Source organism: Ictidomys tridecemlineatus, unplaced genomic scaffold (assembly GCF_052094955.1).
Source record: "Ictidomys tridecemlineatus isolate mIctTri1 unplaced genomic scaffold, mIctTri1.hap1 Scaffold_91, whole genome shotgun sequence".
In the NCBI taxonomy this organism is placed as follows: Eukaryota; Metazoa; Chordata; class Mammalia; order Rodentia; family Sciuridae; genus Ictidomys; species Ictidomys tridecemlineatus.
Genome location: NW_027526141.1, coordinates 471,209 through 485,372, shown reverse-complemented (window position 1 = coordinate 485,372; position 14,164 = coordinate 471,209). Strand labels below are relative to the sequence as shown.

Genomic DNA, 14,164 nt, shown 5'->3' with positions numbered 1-14,164 from the left:
AAATTTCCTTCAGAATAACAACTGGACATAAAGCTTTCAAGAAATGTTAGCTACTAGCTTTCTTCTCTGACAATCGGTTTTGTCAGTTGGTTCCCACTAAGTTGTGGACTTTTTCCGACCAGGACCAGATATCTTGTCTTTTGATTTTCATCCACTCCCACACCATGCTAGGGCTTTGGTAGCACAAAATGAGAATTAAAAATATGCTTTTGAATTAAATAATTTCTTCCCTTACGGATAAAGATAAGAATCTCAAGATCTTAGCCTGAAGACTAATGTCCATCTCTCTGCCCCCACCTGTCCCCGCCTTAAAAAAAAAGCAGGCCACTGTCTCCAGTTTACACCCTCACTCACAGTTCTATTCACCTTCCCCTTTCCTAATCAGAGGGATCTTGGGGTGGGGCTTCAAGGAACCTCAAAGAGATTGAAGGGGAGGGAGCCTGGAACCATAGACTAGCTGTGACAAGTCATGGGTGGGATTTGGTAGTTCAGAAAAGGAGGTACCAGACCAGGAATGGGGGATGGGAGTCATGGTGAAGTGGAGTGGGCTAGTTTAGGATGGACCAGAAATGAGACATTAAGGAAAGCCAGAAAGGACCAGTTGGCAGGGGGGGGGGATGGGTGGGTGACTACTAGAATCATGTGGAGGGTCGCTTGTGAGGTCACAGGAGCAAAGGCAGGTGATTGGACGAGAAGGAGAGTTCTAGTTGCCAAGGCAGCGACTAGAGGAGAAGGTCTTCAGTCCATGAGAAGGTCTTGACTAGAGAAGGACGGAGCTCCAGCTCCGTGTGTTCTCCAGTAGAGTCTGTGGATTGACCCCCAGATATCCCTGCTGAGGTGTCACCCGGGAAAGGCTTAAGCCTTCCCGGGCGCCACCCCTCTGTGCTTTGCTACCCACCCCACCCGCCCCCCTGAGCCCCGCCTCCGCCCCCTGACGCCCGCCACAGCCTACTCCACCCTGTCACCGACTCCCCAAGGTGACCACAACATGGCTGCAGCGCCAGTGCTGCTCTTCTTGCTGTTCGTGCTGTGGCTGACCTGGCGAGTGCCGGGCCAACTGGACCCGAGCACCGGCTGGCCCTTGTGGAAGCACAAACTCTGTGCAGACGACGAATGCAGCAGTGAGTCCACAGGTGGGCGGGCAGCCCAGGGTCTCCGTGGTGGCTCTTTGGGGCCGCAGGGGGCTCTGATCCCCCGGTCCCCTGCCCCGTGGGCTGGGCTAGGGGGTCGTAGGATGACGGGTGGGGCACAGGAGTGACAGAGCCTCAGGACCCTGCGTGTGTCCCCTCCGGCTCTGCTGGCGCCTCAGCCAGCCCGCTCAGGTTGCTGAGATGCTGAGCCTATGGTGCAGACTTCACCAGCAGTCAAATTCATAGACCAATAGTGAATGGAGGGCCTGGGGTTGTAGCTCAGTGGTAGAGCGCTTGTCTAACATGTGAGGCACTGGGTTTGATTCTCAGAACTGCATACAAATAAATAAAATAAAGGTCCATCAAAAACTAAACTAAAAAAAATTAGGCAAAAGCTTAAAAAAATAGTAGTGAATGGGAATCTCAGGATTGAGAAAGACCTTAGAAGCAACTGGTCCAACTTCTTAATAACTGCATGTTGGACTCCTGCTGTTTAATCAAACGTACCCCAGGCTGTAACTCATACTGAAATTCCACCCCTACAAGCTCTCAGTTCTTACTGGAATTCTACCTCATTCACAGAGCCTCAATGCAGGTCTGTATCCAATTCCCTTTAGTCTCTCTTGATATTACTGTGTTCTTTTTAAATAGCTGTCATCTGTGCATTCAATAAATAATTGTTGAGTATCTCTGCCAGGTGCCAGATACTGTGTTAAGCCTTGGCTCATTCCACCTGCAAATCTGCAAACCAAGACTCCCTCTATTTCAGCTTTCCTAAAATTTTAAACACAAGGTTTCACCAGCACTAAATCCATGTTTGTTGAATGTGACCCTGGTCTATATATCTCTGGTTTTAAATTTTCCCTTGAGTGAATATTGTTCTGGTAGCAGTTCTATGGCCATTGAAGTAGTGGAGAGTAGACTAGAGATTGTTCATTTTATAATTGAAGGGTCTAATAGCTCTAATTAGGATTATGAAGTTTTCTTCTCTGTGTTAATTGTCTTTAGGAGAGCCAAATATTCCAGGCACTGTGACTCATATATTTAGTGAAACACTCGATGAATATTGAAACTGAAGAGAGACAATTCTTATTCTATAGCATAAAATAAAATAGCCATTTCCCCTTTCAATTTTAGAGCTACTTATAACAGAAGGTACTCCTGTTGATGCTGCTGATACAGAAAACCAACTAGAGATAAAGGTGGAAGAGCCAGAAGATGCCACCACCATACTTTTCTTGTTACATTCATTCTTGCTTTATTTGTCTAAGATGGTAAGTTTGACATAGTTTCTTCAATTAGAATGTTGATTATTTATTAGTTTTTAAGTGGCTTCTGGTCATGAAGTGAAGAACTTAAAATGTCTTTATGAAAATTACTCCTGATCCTTTGAGTAGATAGCTCCTGAAACAAAAGCCATAGGGGTGTGGCTTTAATGGCTACTTGGTTTAGCACATGAGGAAGATTTGCTGTCTACCAAGGCTGGACATTTGCACACCTATAAAAACTTGGTTCTTCCCCTCAGAACCTTTCATTCTGGCAGGGAGATAACAGCATTCACTTGAAACACAGTAAGATAATGACAGAAAGAGAGTTATTTATTCGATGGTAGAACATTATTGTCCATAAATGCATTTATTATGGTTGGAAGGGTGATCAATAAGGTCAGAAAGTGGTTGAGATGTGTTTGAAGCACAGGCAAAGGGCAAACAGGAGTCTGACATGTGGTTTGTTGTTGATTAGACAGGCTGGGGTGGTGGGGGAAGCTGGCAGTCAGAAGAAATGTGTTCAGAGAAATGGAAACATGAAGAAAGGATATTTGGGGAGGGCAGGAGAATGTGAATAGTTGGTGTTGTAAAGTGTGAAGTTGGAGGGGGATGGGCCTGTTGGAGAGGCCAGCAAATCTTAACTGAAGTCATGAGCCAAAGTAGCATTAGACCATTAATAGTGGGGATCCTTAGAAAGTTTTAAGAATGAAAAGGAATTAGGTTAGATCTGTTTCTTAGAAAGAGTCACTTAAGGCTGATCTTTCTAAAGAAAATCATGATTCAAACAAGACATTTAATCTGTCTAGAAGCTTATCTAAGCATTTTAGGACTTACCTCCGCCCCCATTGGTATTTGTTGATATTGGACTTTTAGAATTTAATTATAGGAATGAGAAAGCTTTTAGAGGTTGGAGGTCCTAGGGCCTTTGTGACAGTAATCCTCTCAACTGAAGTTGTTTCCTGTAGATTGTGTTATTTCAAGGCTTGTGTAAGAAAGATGATGTTGTTGTTTTCCTTGTAAAATGTATAGATTTTGAAGCCAGGTAGATGTGGTTTCAAATCCCAAGGTTATCATTTAGAAGTTTGGGCAAATAAGTAAACTTTTGAAAAAAGTTTTCCTCATCTGAAAAATGTAGATAATGCTTACTCCAATCATAAGAATTAAATGATTTGACAAGGTAAAATGTCTGGTGAGGTGTCTGGCATTTTGAAGGGTTTTACCCCTACGCACCCCCTAATTCTCATGTAGGCAGTCAGAAGGTGGTATAAATCAATGAATACCTGGGGAGGAAAGACCACCAGGGTGGAAAAGATGTGGTGGGGAGAAACAAATCATTTTTCAGTTGGCTCCATGTTTGTTCATGATGGTGGCAGCCATCTGGGTAAGGGGTATGTACAAGCCAGGCAGTTAGAATAATGATATTTCCAGTGATTAAAGCAGTCTTCCACAGTCATAATTTGATTATCAGAATGAATCAGCATCACTTGGAAAGTTAACAGCCTCACGATATGGAAAGGATTTCTTTATTCATATTTTTTGGTATGCACAGAGCCCTCCTCTAGGTCTAGGTCAGGGGACACGAATGTGGTGCAGGTGTGTCAGTGATTGAACGGTGATAGGTAAGACATAGACGTGAGTGGCAAAGAAGAGGCACAATGTTAAAAGACTGATTTGAAAGGAGATTTCAAAAAGGCATTTTGATGGCCCAGTATGTACAGGACATTGTGTGAGGACTAAAAGAGTCTAACAGGTGTAAGGCATGATTGTGATTTTTGAAAGCCTTAAGAAAAGGACTTAACAAATATATGCAAAAATTATGAACAAATCAATGTAAAATCTTAAACAAGTAGTATGATATCTGATAGGACTGGAGAGTAATAGGCTCTGATGTGTTTGGGAGATGTGCACCAATCAGGTTCATTGATCAATGGAATCTTAGTAGAATCTTAGTGTTAGAAGAAACCTTGGAAGGCTGTTAGTCTAGTTTCTCACTCATTGCTGTTATTTTCTTTACTGTGGCCCTGACGAGTAGTTATGAGGCCTGTACACCAGTATTTCCTAGCATGAGTCACTCTCTTACAAGGCTATATGTTCTTCTGTTGTCTAGTTCATCCTTGTATTGACTCCAAATTTTTCTCCACATGATTTCCTCTATAAAACTGAATTCTTTTCTACATAGAAATCCTTTAAATATTTGAAGTTATATCTTAATTTAAAAATTATTTTTAGTATTTTTATCATGGAAACTTTCAAATAAGAGCAGAGAGAATAGTAGGGGACTATAGGTAACCATAACATACTGTACATTTTAGAATACTAGAAGAAAAGGTTGTGAAAGTTTTACCATAGAGAAATGATGTTTGAGGAGGTAGATATATTTAACTGATTTAAACGTTACATAGTGTAATCATGCATCAAAATGTCATGTTACCTACTTCAATAATTATAATGTTTGTTTCTATGTACTAGTTAAAAAATAAATTTAATTAGAAAATCTTTAAAGAAAAGCACAGAGAGTAGTATAATGAACCCACGGGCCATCACCCAACTTAACAGTAATTCCTTGATAGCTAATATCAGTGAGTTTTTTTTAATTTGTTCTAATTGGTTATACATGATAGCAGAATGCATTTCGATTCATTGTATATAAATGGAACAAAACTTTTCCTAGTTGTACACAACACATTTGTATTCCTACATGTACCTCGGGTAATAAGGTTCATCTCATTCCACCATCTTTCCTATCCCTATGCCCCGTCACCTGTCCTACCTCCCCTTTGCCCAGTCAAAGTTCCTCCATTCTTTCCATGCCTCTTACCACCCACCTTACCCCCATTATGGGTCAGCATCCACTTTCAGAGAGAACATACAGCTTTTGGTTTTTGGGATTGGCTTACTTCCCTTAACCTGATATTCCCATTCACCCGCAGATGCCGTAATTTTTTTCTCTTTTAAGGCTATAAGTAATATTCCATTTCATATATGTACCACAGTTTCTTTATCCATTCATCTGTTGAAGGGTTGGTTCCACAAAACTATGGAATGCTTCACAAATGTGGGTGTCATCCTTGCTCAGGGACCATGCTAATTTTTTCTGTATTGTTCCAATTTTAGTATATGTGCTGCCAAAGCAAGCACACTCTGAGTTTTAACAAATGTAGATACCCATGTAAAAACTACCATAATCAAGATATAGAACAGTTTTTTCACTAGAAAAGGGGTTTCCTTGGGATCCTTCCCAGTGAGTTCCTTCACCACCTGTTCCAGGCAACCACTGATAACTTTTTTTTTAAACTATAGATTCATTTTTCCTACAGTACTATTTCATATATATGCCACTATAAATGGACTCATTTATATCTAGGAGTGCAATTGCCTCCTACGTTTAATGTATGTTTTTATCTTATGTGATACTGTCAAGCCATTTTAAAAAATGACCACAATAATTTTATACTTCCACCAGCAATTTAGGAGACTTCCACTTGACTTCATCTTCACTAGCACTTGGGCCATTCTAGTGGGTATGTCTTTGTGAGTTTATTTCCTGATAATTAATGATATTGAGTGAACTTTTTTTTTCTTTTGAGATAGGGTCTCACTAACTTGCTTAGGCCCTTGATAAGTTGCCAGCCTCAAACTTGGGATCCTCCTGCCTCAACCTTCTGAGTTGCTGGGATTACAGACATGTGCCATGATGCCTGGATCAAATACTTCTTCATGAGCTTGTTGACCATACTGTTTTTGTATGTCAACTCTCTCTGGCTAGCTGGAATCCAGACTTCTCCCAGCTCAGTGCCAACTGTGGGATTGGTTAGCTTATAGTTGTTCTTGGCCCTCGCAGGTACTGCTTAGAATGTAGCCCCAAACTGAAGACCACCTCCATGCAGATTTCTGGAACTCTCTTTCTTTGTGGCTCCCATCTTTCTGGTAGTTTTCTCTACATATTTTTGGCTGCTTAATCTCCTGGAACTCTGGTCTCTCTCTTCTCAGTGAGACTGTTATGCCCTATTTGGGTTCCCCTTCCCAAACTGAGGTCTAGAGGGTGCCTCCAGGTGAAATGCTCATCTATTTGTTCTCCTGCTCTTAGGGGTGACAGTTGCATGTCCCTTGTGGCTTTCTATCTGAAAAATAGCTCTTTAAAAATATATTTTGACTGGGCATGGTGGCACATGCCTTAATCCTAGTGGCTCGGGAGGCTGAGACAGGAGGATCATGAGTTCAAAGCCAAAAGTGAGGTGCTAAGTAACTCAGTGAGACCCTGTCTCTAAATAAAATACAAAATGGGGCTGAGACTGGGGATGTGGCTCAGTGATCAAGTGCTTCTGAGTTTAATCCCTGATACCAAAAAAAAAAAAAAAAAAAATATATATATATATATATATATATATATATATATATATATATATATATATATATTCCAACTTTCTGGTTGCTTTCAGTGGGAGAACAAGTCTCATATAAGTTACTCTCTATTGATTTATCCTTTTGTTGTAACTTTTTGCGATAATTGAAAAAAATATGTTTGTGGGACTTCTAGGATATATTGTAGCTTTGGTGAATAAATGACATCCCCCTGGTACAACAATTTAACCTGTTTTCTCTATTGCCTTTTTTTTTGTTTGTTTGTTTGGTGGTGTTGGGGATTGAACCTCGGGCTCCATGCATTCTAGGCAAGTGCTGAGCTAACAACCTCAGCCTTTCTCTGTTACTTTATATTTCTTGGAAATTGGTAGTCAGGTTTAGGTTCAATTCTGTTTATTATGAAAACTTAATAAAATATTGCATTGACATCTGCATGTCCTCTCCTTTGATGTTGACTACTAGTCAACAGTGACCTTGGTGAGATTTGCTAATATATTACAGGTTGCAAAATAGCAATGGTCGGAGTTGCTGGGATTTTTCTTTCTTCATTTAAAGGCTGGGATGCCTATACAAATAAAAATTTATGATTGATTATTCTTTCTTTCTTTCTTTTTTTTTTTTTGTACTGGGGATTAAACTCAGGGGCACTTGGCTAGTGAGCCATATCCCCAGCCTTATTTTGTATTTTATTTATATACAGGGTCTCACTGAGTTGCTTAGCAATTCGCTTTTGCTGAGGCTGACTTTGAACTTGCTATCTTCCCTCCTCAGCCTCCCGAACTACTGGGATTACAAGTGTGTGCCACGACGCCTGGCTATGATTGATTATTCTTTACACAGATATTTGGTTTGTATAGTTAAGGCAGGAGATAAACATTTGATTCCTTTTCTTCATTACTTTTCAGAATAGTAAGGTGGTATTCTAGCATTATCAAATGATACCCAAAGGGGCTTTTGAAATCTTTTTAACTTTTATTTAAGAGTCAATATGACGTCATGCATTTAAAAATATTTGGTGTGTTTAATCCAGTTAGGAATAGTAATTGTTCTTACCTGATGCTCAATTTCTCCCCCTTTTGCCTTGTAGAAGCCTCTTTATCTTGGCTCCTGGGACCCTTTGCCACCACCTAGTGGTCATTGTTACCTATTTCCCTTGCTTTTGAACTATGAGATATTCCAAGTTCATCTTAAACATTCCCTGTCCAGACCTTGAAGGAACTATTTCTCTAAAAGAACTTTGGTTCCTTTCAATAGGAAATGATATTTAGAGGCTACATTCCAAGTACTAGGATTGCTTATTGCTCAAATTGACTGTCATTTGTAGGCCTTTTTAGTGAACAAAGCTCAGAAATATGTGGGGATTTTTCATCATGTCATTTAGATAATTCCCATGAAAATTCAGGAGAGATTTTACTTCACTTCATCTATCTTAGATTTGTGTTTTCTTTCTCTGATGTTGGAGTTCCAGTTTTCAATGACATCAGTATAATTGTTTACAGTATTGTGCCACTTAATGACATTTTGGTCATTAGTGCATAATAATGGAGCTAAAAAATTCTTGTCACCTAGTATTTTTAATATCTTTTTTGTGTTTTGATATGTTTAGATATATAAACATTTACAATGTTACAATTGTCTACAGAATTCAGTATAATAATATCTTATAGGTTTTTATCCCCAAAGCGATGATATACCATATATGAATACCTACGTGTGGAAATGGCTATATTTTCTAGGTTTGTATAAGTATGCTCAATGATGTTTACATGCTGAAATTGCCTAAGATGTGTTTCTCAGAATTTATTCCCATCATTAAGCAACATAAGACTATATTTATGTTATTTAAAATACTTTCAGGAATGTATTCCTGAAATGAAATTCTCTTGTCTTTAAGCTATATCCCACTAAGGTATGTTTGAACTAATTCATTTCTGTGGTTTGTCACCAACTTGATGTCACAGGTTGTTTCATTTTTGCTTTCAATATTTAGGTATTACTTTATAAAGATTTTTTTGTTTATTTTACAATTATTTAAATATTTAGAAGAGCCAAAGTTAATTTGTAAAAATAAGTTGTTTCTGTTTTCTAGTACTGGTGATTGAACCCAGGGCTCCTATCCACTGAGCCACATACCTAGCCTCTTTATTTTTTATTTAGAGATAGTTCTCACTAAATTGCGTAGGGACTTGCTAAGTTGCTGAGGCTAGCTTTGAACTTGTGATTCTCCTGCCTGATTTTGAAAGAATTCTAGCTTTTGTCCCAGTTCTGTCTACCCTGATGTTACTCTCTTTTATAGTTAACTTTTAAAATTTATTTCATTATGTATTCTGTTATTAAAAAAATAAGCAAATGAGAAAAGGGATATGTAGCTCAGTGGTAGAGCACTTGCCTACCATACATGAGGCCATGTGTTCAATCCCCAGCACCATAAAAAGAAAAAGAAAAGCAAATGATTTTTACATCTAGCTATGATAGCTTTATATAGGTACTGGCTTCACCTTCCCAACTGAAACAACTAAAATAAATATGAAAAAAAAACCCACAAACAGATAAAATATGAAGATCCAGCAACATTGAAGATCAAGCAACAAAGAATGATTCTGGAAACATAAGGAACAAATGCTGTGAGCTCTTTAGTTGTCCCAGCTTTTACTATGTTAAGAGATTCCCAAGCCATGACAAAGAAGGGGAAGTCAGGCAGAACCAGAGGATACCATGAATTGAGAGATGGTGCTGAGATTCCAGGAAAACCGAAGTGACTAGAATTCACAGGGTGGAGTACCAAAAGAAGGTTGCTACATTGAGAGACAATTCTGGAAATCTGTGAAAGGCTCTCTGAGTGTTCAGCAGGGTATTGATCTGCACATAAGTGTGATGAAACTGCTTAGCAAGTCAGAGAAACAATCTTAAGTGATTAGAAGGAACAGGTCCTAACACAGGGACCAGAATAGCACCTGGAAAAAACTATCTAAGGAAGTTGGGTAGAATAATCAGAAGGGCGTTACCTCGGACTGACTATTACAATTTATGTAATACCTAGCAAATATTCAGACCCAAGAGAATCAAATTGTTTCCAGTAATTTAATTGTATACAAAATATTAAGAATAGTAATTCGTAATGTATGGCATCGAATCAAAGCTTACCAGGCATGCAAAGAAGCAAGAAAAATACAATCCACAATGATGAGGAGAAGAATCATCCAATCAAAGCCAACCGAGAACTGCCGGAGATGTTAGAATGAGGTAATGGCATTTTTTAAAAAGTTATTACTACTATATTTCATGTGTTAAAAAGGTAAAAAGAGATATAGAAGATACATTTTAAGAAAATCAGACTTCTAGAGTTGAAAATATATGATAAACACAGTGGATGGGATTAATGTCAGAATAAGCATTTGTGATGAAATTGTTAGTGAACTTGAGGACATAACAGGAGAAGTACCCCAAATGAAACACAGGGAAAATTTCTTCTGTTAAAGAAAAGTGAACCAGAGCATCAGTGAGCTGTGGGACAGTTTCAAGTTGAGCGTTGAGAGGTATTCAGAAAAATATTTTAAGAAATGATGGCCAAAAATTTTCAAAAATTTGTGAAAACTGTACATCTGCAGATCCAAGATATTAAAAGGAACTAGAGTACAAAAAGCATGAATAAAGCTATATCAAGGTATATTATATCATAAATAAATTGCTCAAAACCAGTGATAAAGAGCAATCTTAGCAGTTAGAGAAAACATTTATGTAGAGAAGAACTAAGGATGACATCAGATTTCTTGTCAGAAATTAGGCATAAGAGAATATAGTGGAGTGATACCTTTAATATATTTGAAGAGTAATAATGTTGGCCGATAATATCATGCCCAGTGAAATATCTTTCTAAAATGAAGACTTGTACTGACATACAAGCTGAAAGAATTCACCCTACACTTGCACCAAGACAGCAGATGGAAATAATGGAATAAAGGAGTAAAGAACACTGAAAATGGTGACTGTGTGCATAAATATTTAAAATAATTTTTCTTATTTGAACATTTTAAAAAGTCATTGACTGTTTAAAGACAAACATCAGTGTAGTATGGGATTTAGAAAACATGTAAAGTAAAATACATGACAACAGTATAAATCTCAGAAGGGTAGTAATTATTGTAACGTTCTTATTGAATATGTGAAGTAATACAGTATCATCTGAAGGTATATTGTGACAAATTAAAGATGTACATTCTAAACCCTGAAGCACTAAGATTAGAAAACAGAGTTATAGCTTAATAAGCCAATAGAGGAATCACTAAAAATACCGATAGTGGTATTTCTGCAAAAGAAGACAGAAAGAAAAGAAAAAGAACAAAGAACAGAAGGAACAAATAGAAGATTATATTAAGCTTACACCTATGCACAGCAGTAATCCTATTAAGTGGAAAGTATCTAAATACATCAGTTAAAAACAGAGATTGTCATATTGCCTAAAGAAGCAAGACCCAAATAGATGTCTAAGGGAGTAACACTGTAAATAGACACAAAGAAGTCAAAATTAGAATGATTGAAAAAGGTATCTCATGTTAAACACTAGTGAAAGGAAATCTGGAGTAGCTACATTAAACCAAAAGAGGTTGTGGGGCAAAATATATCATCGGGACTCAAGAAAGTTATTTCCTAATGATAAAGGAATCAGTCAAGATTATATAATAAACTTAAATGCTTGTACTTTTAATATTAGACCTTCAAAATACATGAAGTATAAAAATTGATAGAATTATGAGGAAAATGATGAATCCTATAGATTACATTTAGAGATTTTAATATCCTCTCCTCAGCAATTGGCAGAAAATGAAAAATAAAAGTAAGATTGTAGAAAGTGTGAATGACATAATCAATCCATCCATTTGAAATTAATTGACGTTTATAGAAAACTCCCAAGGAGCTTAGTGCACATGGAACATTTACCAAGATAAACTGTATTCTGGATCTTAAAAAAATTATCAGTAAATATAAAAGTATTCAAAGTCAGGCAAAGCTTGTTCTCTGAACACAATAAAATGAGAAATCAATAATGGAAAAATCTGGAAATTTCTCCAATATTTGAAAACTTTAGTGCCAGACTGCTAAATATATATATATATATATATATATATATATATATATATATATATATATATATATATATATATATATATATATATATGAACAACACAGTACATTTATTTTTATGTGGTGCTGGGGATCGAACCCAGTGCCTCACACATGTGAGGCAAGCACTTTACCACTGAGCTACAACCTTAGCCCCCACTGCTAAATAATTTTTGAGTCAAATAAATCAAAGAAGAAATTCATATTTTGAGTTCAATAAAACTGAAAACAACATATCCATTTGTGCAATGTCACTAAAGCATTATTGGAAAATTTATAGCACTACCAGGCCCAAGATAGCTTTATTAAAAAAGAAGTCTCCAGTCATTGACTTTAGTTCCTACTATGAGAAACTAGAAAAGGAAAAATAAGTTAATCTCCAAGTAAGCAAGAAAAAAAGATATAATAAAGACTATAAGTCAGTAAAATTTTAAAAAAGGAAAATAAGAGAAAATCAATGAAACCCAAAGCTAGTTCTTTAAGATGAATAAAATTGATCAACATCTAGTGAGGGAAATAAAAGAGGAGACACAGATTACCAATATCTGCAATCAGAGAAGGGATATAACTACAGATTTCACAGATACTAGACTGATAATGGGGATATTATGAACAGTTTATGTTAATTAACTTGACAATTTAGATGAAATGAAGAAATTCTATTTAAGCCACAAATTGCAAAAGTTCACTCAAGAAAAACAGACAACTTCATAAACCTTGTTGACTATTAAAGAAATTGAAGGTATAGGTAAAAACCTTTCTACAAAGAAAAAAATATAAGACCCAGATAGCTTTATTGGTGATCCAATTCCTGTAAGGAAGAAATGATACTAATTCCTAATAGTATTAGTAATACTAAACCCTTGTAGAATATTAAAGCAAGGAAATATTTCTCCTATGAAGCCAGTGTTATCACTACACCAAACCAAGACAAAGATATAACAAGAAAAGAAAATCACATACCTCTCAAGAGATCTCCAATGAATCTGTACAGAAATTCTAAACAAAAATTTAAGTCGAATACAACAATATGTAAAAGGAAAATACATCATAGACAAAAACTAGACTGATGATGGGGATTTATGTCAAGAATCCAAAATTTATTTAACATTTGAAAATAAATGAAATTTACCACATTGATGTACCTAAAATCTGAATAAGAGAAGCCATAGAAAATACATTATTCCATACACATATCCCATACTCCTGTTTAGCTCAAGAGATACAAAACAAGCATTTAAAAAATATAGCAGAGGGGGGAAATGTTGGGGAGTAATATTGGCCAAATTATATTGTTATTTTGTGTGCATGTACAAGTAGGTGACAATAAATCCCATCGACATGTAAAAAAAAATCAGCCCTGATTATTATTTAAAAATTTTTTTTAGATTTTGATTGACTTTTATTTTATTCACTTATTTATATGTGGTGCTGAGAATCGAACCCATTGCCTCACACATGCTAGGCAAGTGCTCTACCACTGAGTATCAACCCCAGCCCCTCAGCATTTATTATTGATGTAGAAAAACAAATAACAAACTAGGAATAGAAGGGAGCTTAAAATATCCTCTGAAAAAATGCAGCTAACCTCATACTTAATGGTTGATAATTGAATACTTTTCCCCAAGATCAGAAACCAAACAGAGATGTCCACTCTCATTACATCTATTTAGCATTGTACTGGGGTGCAGTAAGGAAATAGCTAGTATACTAAGGCAAGAAAAAGAAATAAAATGCACTCAGATTGGAAAGAAAGAAATAAAATTCTCTTTATTTTCAGATAACATGAATATATATAGATACAATCTGGTATGATCTAGAAAAAAGCTATTGTAAGGTTGACAGATAAAATTTACATCTAAAAGCAATTATATTTTCTATATATTAACAATGAATAATTAGAAATTGAAATTTTAAAGATTTCCATGTACAATAGAATAAAAATATGAAGTATTTAAACATAAACGTGGCAAAAACTAAAATGTCTATATTAAAAACTATAAAATATTGCTGATAAAAATTAAAGAGAACCTAAATGGAGAGATATACCTAATTTATGAGTCAGAAGACTAAGGTGTCCATTCATCCCAGTTTAATCACCAGAGTCAACATTATTCCAATCAAAATTCCTGCAGAGTTTTGTAGAAAATGACAAGCTGATTGCAACAGACCTAGAATACGTGGCTTCAAGACTTAATCTAGGCCTGGGGATGTAGCTCAGTGGTAGAGCACTTGCCTAGCATATGCAAGGTCCTGTGTTCAATCCCTAGTACCATACGAAGA

General features: G+C 36.6%; 1 protein-coding gene and 1 non-coding gene across 2 annotated transcripts in view; one reads left to right on the top strand and one right to left on the bottom strand.

Moving 5' to 3' along the window:
- The window catches only part of LOC144374842 (transport and Golgi organization protein 1 homolog), a 44,716-nt gene that overhangs the window by 6,670 nt on the left and 23,882 nt on the right, over positions 1-14,164 (top strand). The gene's annotated exons all lie outside the window — the stretch shown is intronic.
- Positions 5,430-5,536, bottom strand: LOC144374864 (U6 spliceosomal RNA). Its single transcript, XR_013434131.1, has one exon. It is a non-coding gene; the product is annotated as a U6 spliceosomal RNA (small nuclear RNA).